This window comes from Furipterus horrens, unplaced genomic scaffold (genome assembly GCF_987537825.1).
Source record: "Furipterus horrens unplaced genomic scaffold, mFurHor1.1.pri manual_scaffold_5, whole genome shotgun sequence".
NCBI lineage: Eukaryota > Metazoa > Chordata > Mammalia > Chiroptera > Furipteridae > Furipterus > Furipterus horrens.
Window position 1 is genome coordinate 31,841,188 of NW_028327175.1, and position 20,660 is coordinate 31,861,847.

The 20,660-nt window shown below is 37.3% G+C and overlaps 1 long non-coding RNA gene and 1 pseudogene across 1 annotated transcript; both read right to left on the reverse strand.

Moving 5' to 3' along the window:
• Positions 1–5,097: 5,097 nt before the first annotated feature.
• On the reverse strand, positions 5,098–11,707 carry LOC150008335 (uncharacterized). The gene is made up of 3 exons (XR_016511295.1): positions 11,597–11,707; positions 5,310–5,536; positions 5,098–5,230 (listed from the first exon to the last, which is right to left on the reverse strand). It is a non-coding gene; the product is annotated as an uncharacterized LOC150008335 (long non-coding RNA).
• On the reverse strand, positions 7,159–8,630 carry LOC150008336 (rab GDP dissociation inhibitor beta pseudogene; annotated as a pseudogene).
• Positions 11,708–20,660: the final 8,953 nt, after the last annotated feature.

Genomic DNA, 20,660 nt, shown 5'->3' on the forward strand with positions numbered 1-20,660 from the left:
GGTTATTGCTGAGTATATTCATCTGGGCTGTGGAGATGGCAAGGTCCACAGGATAGCAGATGGGGTCAGGCAGCAGACCACCCACCATAACCAAGAAAACAGATGCTGAAGTAGAAACATTTATAAAAGTATACAAGTGATTGAGTTTTGAGAGAAATTCAAAGGGCTGGAAGCATTTTCTGTCTTCTTTGCAGTTTCCTGAAGTAGACCTGCTTTGTCACCACACACCCACTCTGAGAAATGCTGCCCTAGATTTCTTCTGAGATCGAAATCTCTATACTATTGCGCCAGCATTTTTCCCTTTGTTACCCAAATGAACACACACATACACACAAGTGTAAGTAATGGGCACATTACTGTGACACTTGCCCACTTGCACTGTGCGGGTGCCCCAGATTCTGCTCCCACCTTTACATCAGCAGTGAGCTCTCAACAGTGTCCTTGTGCCTATGGAAACCCTGCTCAGTGATGGGCTTCACTTTGCCAGTAGGAGAGAAAGAATGCAATTGAGTCAAAAACACGGATTCAGCAGCCTCCTGTAGACTTGCGTGGTGGAGAGAATTAAAAGATGTGTGTGTGTGTGTGTGCGTGTGTGTGTGTGTGTGTGTTTAAATATGGAAGCTGGAATGGATAGTAAACTCATTGATGTGATGGTCCTAATAGGACTTGAAAAAAATCATCTTTATTGAAGTATTTCTGACAAAGAAATTGGCTACATAAATTTGAAGTGTTCAATTTTATACCTTTAAAATTATAAATGTTTACCTATGAAATCATCACCACAGTCAATATGTTGAATTTCTTGGCCATCCCAAAACTTTCATTCTAATTCCTTCCTCCCACTCTCCTTTGTCCCTCTGCCTCAGCCAACCACTGATCTGCTTTCTATCGCTACAGATGACATTGCATCTTATAGAAATGTATATAATATGAATCATATGATATGTACCTTTTTTTCTACTTCTTTCACTGAGAAGAACTATTTTGATAACCATCCATGTTGTAGAATGTATCCATAGTTCATTCCTTGTCATTGCCGAGTAGTATTCAATTATATGGACGCACCATGGTTTGTTTAGCCCCTCCTGTCTTGATGAACATTTAAGTTGTTTCAAGTTGTTGGCTAATGCTAATGAAGCTGTTAGGAACATTAATGCATGTGTGTTTGGTGGATATATGCTTTTATTTCTGTAGCATATATATCTAGGATACCTAGATACAATATTCCCTCAATTACCACGGGTATTACGTTCCACACACCCCCCATGAAGTAGGAACCTTACATTTATTCTACACTCTTAAACCTATGTAACTTTAACAACATATGTATACAGTACCACAAAATCCCACAATATAGTAAAAAATTCATGATAAATAATTAAATATAATATTTTTAAAAATCCTGCAATACAGTGAGGCCATGATAAGTGAACTGTGATATAGAGAGGGACTGCTATAGTATGAAAGAAGTATACGTATATTTAACTTTTGAAGCAAACCAAACTGTTTTCCAAAGTTATTGTATCATTTTTACATTGAACATGTTTCTATGTGTTCATTGGAAACTCAAGATCTTTCTTGTGTGTAGAAATATTTTTGCTTTGTCACATACTCTCTGTATCCATATACAAACATATACTCTTCAATTACTGTAATTTACCTCTTGAATTCTGATTAGGTGGAAATGCTTCTCTTGGCTTATTTAATGCTTTATTTTTCCATAGGTCTATCACTATCAACTTATTAATTTCCATCTAATTCTGTTGAATTGCATAAAATTTAAAAATTTAAAAATGTATTGAATCTATAGATCAATTAGGTAAAGATCAACAGCTTTTCTTCCCCTAAATGATCATGGTAGGGTTTTCATTTTATTTGGGCCTACTTTTATGTCTTCTTAACATAATTTGTTGGCCACTTTCCTAAATAGCTCAATTGTTTTTATTTCTACTGCAAATGAGAACTTGCTTTATTCTATTACATTTCACAATTATTACTGTTTCACAATATTAATTGTATTATATTATATTAAATGCAATACTAGGTACCATAATGTATGTGTGTATATATGTGTGAATGTGTGTTTATATGTATGTAGTCATTTATATAGATTTTATTTTTGATTAGGACTTCCAGCACAGAGTAGAATAGAATCAGTGATAACTGACATTGTTGTATTTTTCCTGAAATCAAAGAAAATTATTTTGATATTTTATCGTTATGAGTTTATGCTGTAGTATCATGAAATAAATATTTTATAATGTTAAGAAAAATGCTTTCTATTTCAAATTTAAAACATTATATAATTCTTTATAAGGCTTGAAGTTTGATTGAAATTAACCATATTGTTTTTCTGAATTGATATTTTTTTTCATAATTTTCATTCAATAAATTTCATTGTTTTTCAAGTTTTCAGTGCTATTTGGTAATAATGTTGTTTTTTGTACATTGATAAATTTGCTTTGTTAATATTTCATTTAGTATTCTTACACCTATTGTGACAAGTGAGACTGTTCTAGAATTTTTCTTTTGAACATTTTCCCTGTATAGTTAGTCTAGGTTATATTAACTTTATAAATAAGTCATGGAGATCTCCTTTTCACTTTGTTCTCTGAAAGTGTATATAACAGAGATAATATATTTCTTGATATTTTAGTAAATCAATTTGTAAAGTAGTCTGTATTCCTTTTGTTTGGGGGAAGGAAAGAGAATAGAAATTTACTAGCAATTAGATTTATTTAATGGTTTCAGGTCTCTTTAAGTTTTTCTGGGGTTTCTTAACTTATTTTTCATAAGTTTTACTTTATGGAAATTGTACAGTTGTCTAAATGTTCCAACTTATCAGTATAAAATAGTTTTTAATGTCTCATAATTTTTACATGTTGTTTTTATTATTTATGTCACAATTTTTAGATCTAATATTGTTTATTTTTGCTTTCCTAATTTTCTTAAAAACTGTTGAAAAGTGTTGTTTATTTAACTGTTTTTTAACAAATAAGTTTGAGTTTTACTGTTTCTCTATTATTTTTACTTTAATTGTTGCCCTATATTGTCTTTGTCAATGCATATTTATATCATTTGATTTATTCTTTTTTTCTGAATGACATAGTTGCTTTGAGACTATCAGTCTAAATTATTTCTTTATATATAAATTCTCTTTTTAATTTCGATGTTTTTAGAATTCTCTTGTTTATGGAGCTCTACTGTTTCAAAAAGACACGTCTAGGTGTGAATTTAACTTGATTCATTTTGCCTGTGACAGATTTAGCTTATTGTCCATCATCAATTCAGAAAATACTTCACAATTACATTTTTGCATGCTGCCTTTTCTTTATTCTTTGTTTTCTTCATTTTAGATCTAAATTGCACCTATTCCTACTATTCTCTTATTCTCCTAACCTCTCATTACTATCTTCCATCTTTTAATCTATTTATTCCAGTGTGGTAATTTTCTTAATTCTATCTTCCAGTTTACTAGTTCTCTCTTTCTTTTGAAAAATATTGGATCTTACTCATTTATTAAATTATATATTTTGCTTATTGTATTGTAACTTCTAAACATTACATCATTTTATTGTTTTAATATGTTTTTATTTTCATGGTATTTTCTGTTTTTGATTGTTAAAAGTTTAATTAATGAAAGTTTCTATGCAATTATTCTATTTTTTCAAATGCTTGTGGTTCTAAATTGAATGTTGTGTGTGTGTGTGTGTCTTCAGGTCTTTGAAGAGATAAGAAGGCAATAGTTGCAGTTATTTTCTTTTTTTAAAAAAACTTTTAATTGTATTTTTTCCCATTACCATCTAGTCTTCTCATATCCAGCAACACAATCACTACATTGTTGGCCATGAGTCCTTTCTTCTTTTTGCTCAATCCCTCCACCCTCTAATATCCCCCCAGTTGCAGTTTTGGTTTTAAGGTACTGTACAATGTATTAATATAAAAATTCAGTAACTTGAAATTTTTAATTCAATTCATTAATTTTCTTAAGATATTAATCAACTATTTTTTAAATTAATATTTTATCAGATAGATAACATTTTCTTTAAAACAATCAGTACTGTTGATTATGTATTTTAATGAATTATCCTAAATATTTAAACTTTATTTTGAGTTTACTGTATTAGATGATCTTTTTGAACACTTCAAATTTCTGACAGGGCAAGCATACAACTCCAAGAATAGAATAGTCCTAAACAGGAATATCTAACAAATCTTAAAAATATCAAGTTCTTATAAATATTTCAATACTGTCTAAAATCATAGGTAAAATACTTAATACTTTCAGTAAAAATGTAAGCTGGCAGCACTTACATAGAAATCTCTAAAAAGAAAACCCAGAGTGACATGAGACCATAGTTTCTTTGGCTCCCTCTCCCCCACTGCCTGTGAAGGCAGGGGAGCCACATGTCCCAGGAGTCCCTTGCCTGCATTGTTCTGGTCAACCTACCTGTGAGTCCCCTGCTTTCAGGACCCTGTTGAATGGCATGGGACGTTCCCATGAAGCATTTCTGCTGCACACTGAGGCATGGCAAAGGCTCTTCTGTGACTCGGCTGAAAGTTGAATCAGCCATGGCCTTCATTGAACACGATATTTAATTGAAACAACAACTGACAGACGAACTATAATTATACAGACTTAGGTAAACATTTTGTAGATATTTCCTCAAAAACAAATCAAGTAAGCTTGACACTTCAAGGAAAACAACTGACAGTATTTGTTACTGAAGATAAAATTTGAGTTTTTAAGCATGAGCCTGACAGCTTCTCAATACTTAAAGACTTTTCTGATGAGATCGGTAGTGTTATTAATAAAGGCAAATGTTTGACATTTTAAAACGAAATGTGTCAAGATTTGGAAGATCTGCATACCTCACAGAAGGAATGTTTTCCAAATGACCAGTGAAGGATGTTACAATATCACAAATGGGTAAAAGACCCATTCATTTAAAGTGTAAAAAAGACCAGTGAGTTTTAATGTAAAGGAGGATGAAAAATTGATTCATTGTTCAGATTTCACCTTGCAAGAAACTACTCCTTGCCTGGTTTCATTAGTAATGCAGATGAATATCCACAATTATGAAAAACTTTGCTCAGGTTTCCTTCCACTTCAGTTTTTGTCTCATTGTGTTACGCTTCATGGTGGAGGTTTTTCTCAAATATCTGAGAGTGCTTAGTTGTCTATGGATTGATTGTGTGGTTGATATTCTCTCCTTCAGGAAACTCAAAACTACAAGAAAGAAATAAAAATCTGTAAGCCCCTTCAAAACAAAGGGAATCAGAAATCATTTCACATGAGCTTTGGTCACCTCTGTGAGCTGCAGCCTCAGGATAGTGCGGTGGCCACAGGCCTGGCACTGAGGTGGAATAGAGAAGGTGCTTTGAAGTCTTCATGGTATATGATGTCCACCCCAGTCAACCCATCACCTTGTCTCACACTGCTCTTCCATGTCCCAAAGGTTTATTCCAGAGAGAAATGAAATGGTTGTGCCTCCGGCTTGTAGGTGATAAACTCAGGGGATAGTGAGGGTGAAGCCTGAAAGAAAAAAAGGGAAATTGAGCAAGAGTTTGCATCTCCACTTCACCCTAAACACAAGTATATGCCATTGAAGGCAAGGGATGAGAGGATACCACTCAGGAAAATGCAATCGATGAATCAATGAATAAGTGAATAAATAGGTAAATATTTCAAAGAGAAATTGTGATTTTAAAAAACAAGAATGAACAATTTTGGAGATGGATTCATTTGTGGTTGGGATATATATCTCCCTTTCGAAAAGGAGAGCATGTGTTCAATCATGCATGCAATAGTTACATTCTATTATTGTTTTTATTTAGAAGGTAAACATAGAGTGGGTGTATGGATGCTGGCTTGATAAAATGGTAGATTATACTTGATCATCTCTTTTTGATTGAGCATCACTACTCTCCTTTTTAGGGGCTCCTCTGCAGTGAAGGGACAATACTTCTCAGCATTCTTTTCCAATGAGAAACACTTCCCTGAAGTCTAGAAGGTGGGTAAGAAAAATATGGCTTTATCCTCTGTTAGAGTGGCTGGGGACTTCCCAGAGATCCTTTAAGATCTCCTCCGCATCTCCCATCTTTCTCTTGAGGACCCTCTTTGGTGCTTCAGGCTGAGATCCTAAATAATGCCTTCCCTAAGTTCTAAGATAAATCTCTGAAACTTTTCCCTCCATCACTTCTAATAGTGGTAATAACCTCAAATTCTTATGTTAAACAACTTTAAAATAAAGAGACTTTTGTTTCTCTGACCATAACCTTACTGATCCCAATTCTGTTGGTCTTCATGTGCTATGTTTATATTTCTACCATTGTTAGTTCTCAGGCTAAGCTGACACTGAGGGCTCATCTTTATAGTCCTTTATCAGTTTTGGTCTTCTGGCCTCTACTGAACTCCACGGATCTTCTTGATTTTTTTTTTTTTTTTCCAGAGTTTGGCTTTATTTTGCAGTACAGAAATCATTTTGGAGACATTTTTAGGCAGACATCATTATTGAAGGAGAGGCTCTGTCAAATCAATACTGCATTGCAGCGTGGTCCGTTGAAGAATCCACACCTGGGATACAAAGAAGCTTCTACATTTACCTGCTTTATGATAGGTCTTTCCCCTTTGCTTTCATCAATTTCATTAAGTTAAAATACCACAAACAGGCTTTCTCCAAAATGAACTCTTGAAGTCTGGAGTTCTGTTAGAATTTTAGGCCCACATAAACCAATCTTTGTGGCTAGGCTACATGGGCACTATCAATACTTGACAGGACATAAAATGTTGTAAAGCTATAGGGAAAACTTCAGTATGCTGTCCCAAATTGTGGAATATTTGATTTCAAATCTCTTTAATATTAAGAAGACAGATGGCACACAAATTGTATTGATCCAGCTCTTCAGCAGCAGAAGCACATAACTGCAAGGGCTACACTGATTAAAAGATACAAATACTGTATCAACTTCTCTGTATCGGTATCACAATGTTTCTTTAAAACTTATCCTTCACTAGAAGAAAAAGCCAGCATTTGTTAAACAGTATAGAATGTGGTCACCTGTCAATTCTGAATAGCCACTCCATGAAAACAAGTTAATACACGATATTAGAAAGGGGAGGTATATTTACTGGTACAGTACTCTGCAATCTCTCCGTTTGGATTCCAAAAGCAGGCCTTACAATATTGATTTCATACAATATGCACTATTTGCCAAATTTTAAAGTTTGTCCCAATTATGATAACACGGTCTACTGTTAGTCTTCCCCATAGATGTCATTTTTCTTGCGCTTCATTTCTTCAAAGTCAAACTCAGATCCTGTCATCCTCTTACAGATGTCTTTAATGTCATCACAGGTTGTCTCAAAGTGAGTTGTAGCATCATATGTATGGGAAATAAAGATCTGGCTTTCTGTTCCCAAATCTTTTGGTACAAGCAGGTCACTGATGCTGACGAATTTCTGTTCAATTGGTTCCAAAAGCTCCAAAGCTGGTTTGATTTCTTTCTCGGGTTCCTTGGTCTCCACAGTTGTACTGACTATGGCGATGTACTTCCTTTGTGCTGACACATTGTGTGCAGAGGAGATCATACAGACATAGATATCTGACTTCCTGTTGACCTGGTTCTGCGGAATAGTGATCTGGCAGGAGTTGGTGTCATTGGTGTTCTTGATGGGGTGACTGAGGATACAGATAACTCGGATCACCTGACCCACTTTTTCTACCCGATCTTCTACATAGCTGGGGTCACAGATGAGCTGCTTACAGCGAGCAATCTCTCCTTCAGATTTAACACCAATCACTCTTCCATTTTCCACAATGATTTCTTCAATTGGTTATTCAACATGTAGGTACCTCCATAAATAGCACTTAGCCTTGCAAATCCTTGTGGCAGTTCTCCAAGACCATACAGTGGATAGAGGTATAGACTTTTGCCGTATCTTGCCGAAGACTCACTGTAAAGTTAATCCTATTAATGGTTTCACAACATGGTTGATCTAAATAGTCCTCAGTTCTGTAAAGTGCCAGGGCATGACCAGTAAAATCTATAATGCCTTGGCCCAAGTCAAATTTCTTATACACCTCTCGTATTGCAGTCTTCTTAGGATCAACGCCCTCAAAAGTTCTAGCATCATTTTCATCGAAGTTGGCAACATATACTAGGAATTTTCTGAAGCGACGTTTTTCAAACAGTCCCATTGAACTAGATGCCAGGGCTTCTGCTTCAGTGGAAGGAACCTTGTAGATTTTTCCTCCCTTATAGACAAAGCTCCCTTCGGTCACTTTGAAATCCAGGTAACGAGTAACTTCTGTATAAAGCAGCATCTTCACCTTATGACCATTAGCCATAAGGAACTTGGGAATTAAGTCAACATTCCAGTCTCTTCCTCTCCCCATTGATGCTGGTGGCGCTCCTGGTATTTTAAACCTTTTGTATAAATCTTCCAGGGGTGTTAGAGATGCACTTTCTCCTCCATAATATGGGTTTCTATCCATGTGAAGAACTTTCTTTCCATTCACTGACATTATACCTGATAGGATATGTTCCGTCAGGCCGGTGCCCAGCACGATCACGTCGTACTCCTCATCCATGGCGGGGCAGGCGCGGACAGAAGCTCACAGAAAGGAGAAAACTCAAGATGCTAGGAGCCAGTGATTATGTGGTCACCCCAAGGATGTGAGGGAGGCACTCCTGGACGGTTTCGGGCCCCGAAACCAAGAAGAAGTCAGAAGGAGAGGTAAAACGGAGCTAGAGAACAGGGAGGTCGGCCGCCACCTCAGACGGAAGAAGAGCGGGGCAGGGGTGGAGGGGGGCGGGCGGGCGGTGACCCGGGCCCCAGATCTTCTTGATTTCTGATTGGTGGTGTGTCTGTCCTGGGTTCCATTAGTGTGGTTCAGGCCTGTCGAAGTCTGCAGTAAGGGAGGGTGTCTGAGAGACAGAGACATTACATTCAGTGAAACACAGCCTGCACACTGTAAGTGGGGCTTCACTTCAATGTACATATGCCACAGCTAAACAAGAGAGGACTCAGGGACACAAGAAACCCACAGAGTGTTAGCCAGGTTAGTGTTTGTCTGCTTCGGACTCTTTAAATATTTAGAATTAGTCACAATTTATGTCTCTATCCTTTAATCGTTTTTAACTGTTTTTAGACATGCTATTATTCCAGTCCTTCAGACTGTCCTAGAGTCTATGATAGTTGATGTTATTTTTTTGTTTTATTTCTTTCCAGAAACACACACACAGACACAGCTGTACATATATGGACACACATATATTTGCTGAACCAGTGAAACAAATTTAAATAAGTTCTAAACATAATGACGATTTATCTCTAGGAACTTTAGCGTGCTTCACCTAAGAATAATTATATTGCATAATCAAAATGCCATTATCCTACCTAAAATAACAAACAGTAAGTCGTTAATGGTACCTAACATCAATCTATTATCCCAGCCATATTAAAAGTATTCTGCTTCCCCACTTGCTAAAGTAGTGGAGAGATTTTTTATTTGGTTTGTTTTAAAATAGAACTGCATGGTTGGTTACCATATCTCTTCAATTCTTTTTAATCTAAAAATTCTTCAACTTTTGTTTTTTTCATAATAGCATTTAAGGATCTGGGTCAAATGATTGCTATAGTGATATAATATACCACATTTTGTTTCTGTATGATTATTTCTCCATGATTTTGTTTCTCTTATTTTTCTATCCTTCCATCTAATGCAAATGAGAATTTGGGTCTACATTTTAATCCAGGTCATATTAAACTTGTAGTGGTAATCATCGTTTCATTGGTACTGATGGATGGCAGAATTATAGCATTCTTACTTTTGGGGAAAAAAAAAAAAAAAAACAGTAATAAGGTTCAGCGTTTTGGCCCTCATCATTTAATTAGAGAAATATGCTATTAAGGAAGACTCATTGGTTACAGTTCTTTATTCTGAGGACAGTTTTGTCACTGCCTAATTTAGACTAAATAACACAGGGGATACATAGCATAATTAATAATAATTATGCAAATATCGTGGCTACATTATACATATGGAAGTTCATATACTAACAATTTATGAGAAATATATACTTTACAGCTAAAGATTTGTAAAACATTTACATGTAGGAGTGCAATAAATTATTTAGCCTGTAAATCATTCTTTTCAATATGATAAAATGAAATTAATTGTAAATTTTATCTTTCTGTCCTTCCATAAATACTTTACCATCATTTTAAAGAATGAGTTAAAAGGTAAATCTTATTATATTCAAGAACTTAATATGTTTCATTAATGAACATATGACAAAGCAATTTTGGTAAAGACACACTTACCAGTCATAATGATCACTATTTCAGCAAAAATGATGCTGCTTATATTAACTAGGATATTGTAAGTACCTTTGGGCTTAATACAATGTATAATTGAGCCTTAGGAGCCAATATACAGAGTATTAACAATAACACCATATTAGACATTTCTGGGTTGTGCTAAGACTTGTTCTTTTCCCAATTATAGAGCCAATTTGCTGTGGGGCTTAAAAGAGACCATAATGCATATTCTGTACCTCTTAGGAAGTCCCAAGAAACTCTCAGATCTAGTGCTCCTAACTTGTAGATGAAGAAAACCAGAAATTGAGAGCAAGGGCTGCAGCTGCACAACCACAGCAGTGGCAGAACATGGCCCAGGGCCTGAAAGCGGGTGGGTCCCAGGGCATCTCCTGCTTTATTTGCCTGCACACTCACGTTTGGCCACACCAGATTCTGGGCAGACCCTGATGCCAAGTGCTCTTTACTCCCTCCTTGACTCTGAATATGGTATTGTTTATCCTGGGATGCCTGATCCCCACACCTCACACCCCAACAGCTTTCCCTGGAGACTCAGCCAAATACCCCACCTTGCCTGAAACTCCCTCTGATTCACTCCCTAGGGGAGCAGGTAATCCCCATTCTTGTAAGCTCATTTCTGTAGCACCGGCTGCTTCTCACAGGGCCCTACACACTACACCATAAAGGGAGTAGCCTCTTGAGTGGGTATCTTTGAGAAGCACCCTCTTCCTTCAGAGGGAAAGGAGGCCTGGGCTCTGTAGTTGACTTAAGGTTCCCATGCAACTAATGCCAGAAAGCATGGCTATTGCGAGCTTCCTGTGGCCGGGGACCTTGTTTCACCTGCAACCCTCCTTTTCATAGGTAATAGGCACTAATCAATTTGGCTTCATTCTAATTTACTGCCACTATTTCTAGAATTAGTAAACTCAATAAATTTTTATTAGCTAATATTTTTAGTGTAAACCAGCATAAACATAACCAGAAAAATAACTACATGAATAAAAAACAACAAGTTTTGATTCTGTTTATGTGCTCTTTTCTAGCCGAACTAATCGCATAGTTAGACTGAACGGTGTAATTTATGAATCAAGTTTGCATAGCATGACTGCAGTTCAGACTGGTAAAGTTACATTGGTACATGTGTCCCTTCAGTCTCCTGGAGGTTTGCTTTATGGCCCAGACCACCCCAATGGTCAGGATCATGTCTTGGGACATATTGCCATGAGAAGCATTGCACTCTGGTTGGAATTCTGATTAAATTGATACTCATACCTGCAGATCACTGGCAGATTGACTGAGTCAGGTGTCTAATGCATCTTCAGTATTGCTGGCCAGGCCAACGGGTAGAGCCTCTGATGGTCTGAGTGAAAAATCAGCCAGAGACTTGGGGACATGAAGGGTGCGACACAGAGGCCTCTTTACGGGAACCATAAATAGCTGTTGTTTTGCCTTCTGATGTAGAAAAGGTCACTCTTGGTGGCAGGCAGCAAAGGGAGTATTTATTTAGTAACTGTGTTAACATGTAGACAATTTAAGTGTCTGTATTTATGCATTGCTGCTGTTGACAAGTGTCGTGACCAGTTTTTCTTGTTCTCTAAATGTCAATACTTCTTTCATACCCCAGGAAGAGAATGATGTCATTCTTAGATTCTTGTTTAATTCCTTCAGTTACTTTTAAATAACTGTGTCTTTTTCTTTTTATAATATTTAAGCACTGATAAAGTGTAGGTTTTAGAATTATGGTTTATTGTAAGTCAGTAACAATCAACATGAGGAATAAATCATGAAAATGACTTTTTGTAAGCTATTGTACCTTAAGAGGTGTTTGTCATCATTGTTTTATTACCAGTTTCCTTCAGCACTTAGGGAAAGTCAGTACCATGGTTGGCTTATGCTGCCTTTTACTCTTGTCTTCTCTCCCTTACCTTGTTACATAAGCTTGCATTGTGGCCACCTGCCCTACCCACCTCTTCCTTTTTCTGCTGAGTGTAATACATGCTAGAAATATCAAAGAAAGGGACTTTGTTTTATATATCTTATAATACTTATCTGATACATCTGGCACTAGGCACAAACTCTGCACACAGCTTTGAACAAGATACTTTATTGTGTTATTATTAATATTCCCAAGTAATTATTATTCTTCCAAATATTTCAATGTAACTCTCAGATATCTTTCTACTAGTCCTTCTGTTTCTGTTTTATGTAAGACAGAGTTTCTCCACCTAAGCACTGTTGACATTTTGGACCAGGTGATTCTTGGCTGTGGGATGCTATCCCCTGCATGGCGGGATATGGAGCAGCATTCCTGGTTTCCCTTCATAGATGCCAGTTACATTCTTTCTGCCCAACTGCGACAACCAAAAATATCTCCATACTTGGCCATATGTCTCCAGCAGCAAGAGGAGAGGGTAACAAAATCGCCCCAGTTGAGAACTGCTGATAAAAGTTATCTAAAATCTTTACACAAGTCCCAAAACTGGAGCATGGTGAAGTCAATTATTCTTGTCTCCAGGGTCACCTGAGTTCTATGCACTTTCATGTTGTTACCATTGTGGCTTCATATTGGTCTCACAAAATAGCAATTAACGCCACGTATGGATACTTGATATTCACAAATGTCCATATGGATTATTGAAAAGTAAGTTAAAATAAGGCACAATTTCCTTTTCACTTAATTTCCCATAGTCATTTGTATTGGAAGTGATCTTTCACAATCCTTAAAGAATTTTTAAAAGCAATTAGTGATTATAAACCAGCAATTACTGAGTCATGTTGAGAGGAAGAACTTAAGAGCTTCCTGAACCTATGTGATGATGAATGGCTCCTTAGATGTTCAGGGCCAGACTCGTTGGCAGAAGTGTTGCATGGGGCAGCATGGATGTGGGGCTGAGAGCCAAGGCAAGGCTGGACATGAAGACTCAGAGGCATGAACAGAGAGGAGAGACTCATGATGCTTGAGAAACTAAAGGTAAAGAAAAAATCTGAGAAACACTCAGGAAGATGCCATAGCTTCTGCACAGCAGACGAGAAACTGCATAACTCCCGGGCACCTATAATTGCACAAGAGATATACCTTTAAGAGCACAGCAGGTAAGATTAAGTGGAGTGTTAGGAAGTATGAAAACCAAATCCAAGACAAAAGGCAGAAAGTTGGGATCATGAAACTCAGAAGCCATGAAAGCAAGAACATCTAGGTGCCCGTTTGCCCAGTGTGGGCAAGTTATAAGAGTGTTGTCATCACAGGGATTCTAAACACAACACCATATGTTCTGCCAAGCCAAAGAGCTCCTTGTAGACCTCTGCATTGCAGTGTCATAGTACAGGGTGACAAGACCAGATTTTGATGAGCGAGAAACATGATTCATAGATCCACATAAAATCTACAAGGGCAGGATTTATATCTGTCATGTTGGTGCCTACACATCTTTCCTGACAAGTAGAAAAAACATGATAAAAATGAGTGATGAATGAATGAACTTCAGTGATTTTGCCACAATGAAATCAAAAGACAAAGTTGATTCATTGCTGAATTCATTAAATGATAGTAAATGCATGTCACATTTTTAATACATATAAATATGAGAACTCGTAGCATAAAAAAGGGAGGCCCTGCTCAGGATACATGCATTCTAAGGTGGAAATGTGAAAGTGTAATTTCTAGTAATGACCTTTTGAGTATATAAAGATAAAACATTTTAACATAAATACTGTGTTCCTTTCTGTGAGTCCTTGCACAAATGTTTCAAAAGGAATGACATTAAAAGTGGCATTTATCTCTCCTTTTAAAAAACTTTTTAGCAAAACTGAATACCTTCATTTTATACAATAATATCATTGTTAAACACATTTTGTTTGGTGCAGTGGAGTTCCCTCTGAGTCCTGAGTTGTATTTGTGATGCTATTAGGAAACACCTAGACATGCCTAGTAAGCTCATCAGTAGGTGGTAAGATTTCTGCATAAATAAAATATGGCAATATAACCTTCTAGAAAATAACTCATGCTAAGGAGGAAAAGAGCATCTGGCACTTTGTTCATGGATATGCTCTGTGGTAGACACACCCTAAAGTGATTCCCAATAAATCAGGCTCTGTTGTAATTCTCTCTCCTTGTGGGTGAGCAGAATTTCTCATCAATATAATTTGACAAAAGTGATGGAATGCCACCTACTCTATGACTATTCTATATCATCAAACTGAAGAGAGACAGTCTTCCCTTCTGGCTATGAAGAAGCAAGCTGCCATGTGGCAAGGAAGTACAGAAGTCTTCATGGAGCTGAGATCCACCTTTGCCAACAGCTAGCAAGAAAATAGGGCCCTCAGTCTCACAACCAAGAGAATATGAGTATTATCCCTTTTGGCCTTTGCCAACACAGGACATGGACTGTGGAAAGAAAGTTATATAACCATTTCTAAAAAAGGATGCATATCAGAATCAGCATGGCAATTTGTTTCAATGAACCACATCCAGATCTCATGACCAACGCCAGTATTCTGAATTGCGAGCTTCATGAGAGCACAACTATGGTCAAATTCATTTACCTATAACCACTTCTACTTATGTACTAATACACATGGCACAGACTAGCTACGTATGCCTTCATCAGAGGGCAGTGCGTTTCCATTCAGGGGCAGGCTTACACTAGCATAGCACTGCTTCTAGCAACTCCAGATTCATTGAGAAGACATACACAGTCTAGAATTTAGATCTCTATTTAGAAGTCAAAATACTTCTGTCATGTCACCTTTTCTTTTTCTGGCAGACTTTGTCATTTGGAAAAGTTATTTATGTTCATGAATGAAGCAGTTGATTTGTCCTTGAAATCATAAAAAAACTATGGAAACTGTAAAATGTCCATTTTTATCATTTTCTTTTAGCATCAGTACAAAACCCCAAAAGAGGAGTGTGCATTCTAGATGGTCTCAGTCTAGTTGGTCTTATTCCAGAAACTATTTAATGTTTTCAGTCTGCCAGGAGATTTCAGAGTAAAACCAAACTTACTTGGAAGGAAATGTGAATGCACCACCAGTATTGCCTCCACTCCTCGCCATATGCTCTTACGGTCGCACGGTCTCCATCCTTCTCTATAATCCAGCTGGAGGCACCATTTCAAATAGCAATAGGGATATAAACACCACTTTCCCCCAACTCACATGTTAGCCCTTACTCTGAGACGAACCGTCTGGCCTATAGGCACTTCCATGGTCTGTCTCTCTCCAGCTTCCTCATCGGCTCCATACTCCTTTTTCACTTTATTTTGTCACCTTTGCCCTTCCTTGCACTCTTCATGGTTGCTATTTTCCAGGTCTGTCAGCACAGGCTATTCCGTTATCCTGGAACAAGCTGCCTTGTGAGGCATAGCTTAATGGCCCACATTATTTAAACCTCAGCTGCAGAGTCGCTTGCTCAGGGAAGACTTCCTCCATGTTCATGTGTCCTTACCCCGTGATCTCAGACACTAGCCTTCCTATGCAGCGCTCATCATACCTGTGGTTTCCACTGATGGCTGTGATGTTTGTTATTTCTTTCTCTTCCATGACTGCAGGTATCAAGGTGCTTTGTGCTCCCCTGGCATAGCGTAGGCATCGGTGCCTGGTGAAAACCTGTAGCGTGAGAGTGACAGTAAAAAATTCAGGGCACCCAGAGTCAAGGGGCCGGGAAAGAGTGGCTTCTGTCCTTGATGTTTTATATGCATCAAATCGGTTATAATTAATTCTAATTTAATTTTTTAAAAAAATTAACAGTCAAGAAAGCAAACTCTTGCACATTCAGTAGTCTTAATTTTAAGTTGCCTGTTAAACTGTTAATTGCCTATAAAATTGGACAGGTTGTGCATGTGGACATCTGAAAAATAAATGTTATCCAAAAAGGAGATAAATAGCTATTACTAAGAAATGATGATTTGTTCTATTTCCTCAGTCAAGCAATATTTATCAGGAGCATTGATTTAACTAGAGGCTATTGGCAGATACAAATGGATGATGACAAGAAACAAAAAACCACCTTCAATTGCCATCAGGGGCTTTCCATTTTAATGTAATGCCTTTCGGAATCACTGATGCTCCTGCTCTACTTCAAAGATGAATGAGCGGCTCCTGCCAGGTTCAATACATCACATTCTGGAGGTTACTTAGCTTGTGTGCTGGAGTCATTGCTTCACAGAGTTCAAAAACACCTTAAGCATTCACTGGAAGTTTCAGAAAAACAATCTAAACCTACAAAGGCAAAAGCATACAATTTAACATGGTTTAATCTTTTGAAGAATTCCCCATTGTAAAGGTTATAAAGGACTATAAGTTCCCACTCAAAAGAAGTACACAATCATTGAGTAATTATGTAGAAGTCCCTGCCAACAGTCTACGCTGTGTGTTGAGAAACTGAAATCAGCAGAGAATTTTCTGTTCCATTTGGCCTGATTAACAGACTTCTTAAGAGATATAATGAAAAAAATTGCTAGAATGGGACAAGAGATTAAATCACAGGATAAGACTGACATAAGATTTTTTGTATTCTAAAATGGAAGTAAGAAAATTTGCACTGTATAACGTCATTAACCTCAGCACTCAGAGACACAACCCTGTCTATTTGGGGCTTGAGTCAGGGTAAAGGGACATCGAAGAGGCATGTTGGTATCTGGAGTGTGAACCCTATCACGAGAGATCTCAGGTGAATTGCCCATCGTTCTCATTCAGGTTTTCTTTTTTGTTATCATCAGCAATGATGTCTCAGCTCCTATTTTAGTCACACATTTTGGATTCTCCAGGAGGAAAACAAAGCAAAATTGAGAGGCAGACAAAGCTATTAGGGCAACTCAGATCACCCTCAAGCTCCCTCAGTGAGCAAGTAGCTCAGTTCAGCCATGAAACTTACCTGAGTTTCTCAGAGGAACCTGGGATCCACATGTCAGGTGAAGCAGGTGTCCTCAACATGCACAGGTGTGCTTGGGGATAGAGAACCTGAACTCAGTTGGCAGAACCTGGTTCCCTCACCCATACTGGGATATTATAGTAAAAATCCATCTTGGTATTAGTCCACCAGACTTTCTGGAGTTAATAATGAGTTTCAAGGGAAAGATGCTCACTCGAAGTTTGTATTGTTCCAACCTGTGCAAGCAATAGGACTGCTTTTCCTGGCTCGCATTTGTAAGGAACAGAAGAAGCTCAGTATTGAGTAGTTAACAACCCGGGCAGATAGGTGGTCTGGGTTAAAAGTCTGCTGCACTATTTACTACTCTTGTAATTAAAAGGAAGTTATATATTTCTTCTAAATTCATACGTCCTCTCTGGAAAATGGAATCAGCAGTAATACCTACCCCATGGGATATTTTAAACTATTGAATTGAATTGTTCATGCAAAAATACTTAGCCCAATGCCTGGCACGCAGGAAGATCTCAGTAAGAATCACTTTGTGAGACTTCCATTATTATCATCATTGTTATAACAAGACAATGATAATATTATCATTGGGATCTCGGAGGAAAGCAGAGGGCTGGCCTTCTCTAAAAATAAACAAGGTCAAGATTAGGAAATAATAACTCATACTTGCTCTTTGTCTTGAAATAACACAAGACAACAGTTCTCATGGTGCATTTAACCTTCCTGAAGGCCAAGGCAGCAATATTCTTAACTGCCATCACTTAATGCCTGTAGGTAAATGCTCCCCGAGGGTTGATTCTGCCTTCTGAGTAAAGTGTGCAGCCTTTTGAGTGAATTAATATTGCACACTCATCAAGGTCTGTGATGATACTTTTTCATTCTATCTCATGGATTTTTCTAAAGATATTGATCAGAATGTCATAATACTTAATAGCTCATGACACCAATGTATGCTACATTAAATAAATACTAAAAAAGACAAAACAGCCCTATGGTAAGAGAAAATTCAACTTAAAAAAAAAAAACTTAAGAAACCCAACTTGTAAAAATAAATAACTTCTCTAAATGTCAATGATGAAACTATTTAACCCCCTTAAACATAAATATATTACATTTCAAATCAAAATAACCATTTTCTGCTTTGTCTTTCTTTTCCTTTCTTTTCACATTAATTCATATTTTCACTTTTCATAAACTGAGTGGATTAATTTTCTTTGTGTTCAGCAGGATTGGTCTCAGCTGATTCCTAAAGTGTAAAGTATCTCTTTAAAGCTACAATGCATTCTTCTTATTTTTACATAACTTTGAGCTTATATTCCCCAAATGCAAAAGTTATTTTCTCTCATATCTTGCTGATCACTTCCTGAACAATCACCTCCAGTCATCTGGAAGTTTGCACTCACAGCCTGAATTTTCTTAATCAATCTCAGTTTCCTTTTATTCTTTGCTAAAATGCACACATTAATTACTTATTTTCTCCCTACTCCCTCAAACAAACTTGTCTGTACTCTTTCTTTTAAGGTCGATTATGTGAATAGATGTGTAGGGGCTAATCCCAAATCTATAAATAAGTGATGAGATGTTTTACTTTCACAGTACTTAAGCTAATAAGAGATCACTAGAAAGAACTATGGCCTTTTGAGAATGCATTTTTGGGGACCAGACCCCTCCCTCAATAAAATGCGCTGCCCATTCTTGTTGGGTAGCAGAAACTTCAGGGCTAAGGTAAGTAAGATTTTGAGGAATAAGGCACATCTCATTTGTACCTTTTTTTGAATTGCCTCATTTTTTTCAAAGTATATTTGTATACATTTTTATAAGCACAAGGAAATAAGAATCTCTGAGATACACACACACACACACACACACACACACACACACATCTTCTCAGCTTTGTTCCATACACTCTGAGGAACAAAGTATCCAGTGGCCCTAAACATCCCTTTCTCACTTTTCCCATTCCATTGTTTTTTTTTTTTTTTTTTTTTAAATTGTTTCACTACAGAAGTGAACCTTCTACCATAAAGGATCTGGGGAGATTGGGAGGATGGGTCATGTAACCAAACAACTAACTGAAGGCACATTGGAGCCTGACAAGTCAGTGAGCCATATTAAAAATAACCCTGTATTCATCCTTGGTATAGACAGCTCATTCACATGAAGCATTCACAAAATCACGTACCGCACTATTGCATATTTTGTCACCAGGACGTGATCCTTCATTGAATGAACCCCAGTGACTGCCTCCCTTGGATGTGTTCAGAAGTGCTGTCATGACCCTCACTCATTTTTGTTAATCCTCTCCGGGTGTAATTAGGAATATGTTTCCAAAGATCAAGCTATTACAATTTCTCCATCTGCTCCTTGATGCTTAAAACCCCTTTATAGAGCACAAAGCTTTTCATCCAATGAACAGATATACTGTTTAAAATGAAAATATCATTGGGAGAAGCAATACAATAACTTAAAAGTATTACTGAAGCATAATTTACTAACGTCATATTCCTCAGGTGTTCAGGTTTTGTCAGAAGATGAGCAGAGATGACCCTGAGGATTCCATTTGAGGATGAAATGAGTTAATACCTATAAAGGGCTTAGTACAGTGCCTGGTGCGGTGTCCTCTAAATAAGGGGTTTGCCATTATTTCAATTTCACAAATGAAGAATTGGTTTTTTGTAGGTTAAAGGCTATGATTAAAACCAAAGCTGGCTCCATGCCCATACACTTCCTGCAGCAACAAGCCATAAGAAAGGATGCCTCCAGTAGACGGAAGCCTGACTTATTTCCCTTTAAACACAGCTATAGAAGAAGCCACCAGGTGGTTTCTCATTATGCCCTGGTCAGCAAAGGTTTTAGCAAGATGATAGTCCACATGAATGCCTCCAGTGTTTGGATCCTTTGGATGATAACCCCATGGTGAATATATCTCCACATCTAATATTCTTTCTAGAGCTCCAATGTTAGTGGGGCTATGGTAACAAACAGGCATTGGGAAGCCACTCAAACCCCTAAATGGCATGAATCCATTCTTGCTTTTTGCGTTGCCCCTTCCTGTGACTACCAAAGTGAGTGAATAATAATGATTTATGTAATTTCAAAAAACTCATCAACATCCCATCACCTTACAAAGGTAGGGCACAGTACCCAACTACACTGATTTGTGACCACTGGAGCAACACATGGCTTTTCTTTTTAAATTTCTTCAATTATTTTTTAAAGATTTTATTTATATATTTTTAGAGAGAGGAGAAGGGAAGGAGAAAGAGAGGGAGAGAAACATCAATGTGTGATTGCCTCTCACACGCCCCCAATCAGGGACCTGGCCCAGAACCCAGGCATGTACATTGACTGGGAATTGAACTGGCAACTCTCTGGTTTGCAAACCAGCACTCAATCCACTGAGGCACACCAGCCAGGGCTAAATTTCTTAAACTATTTGAAAGTATGTATGTGACAGGG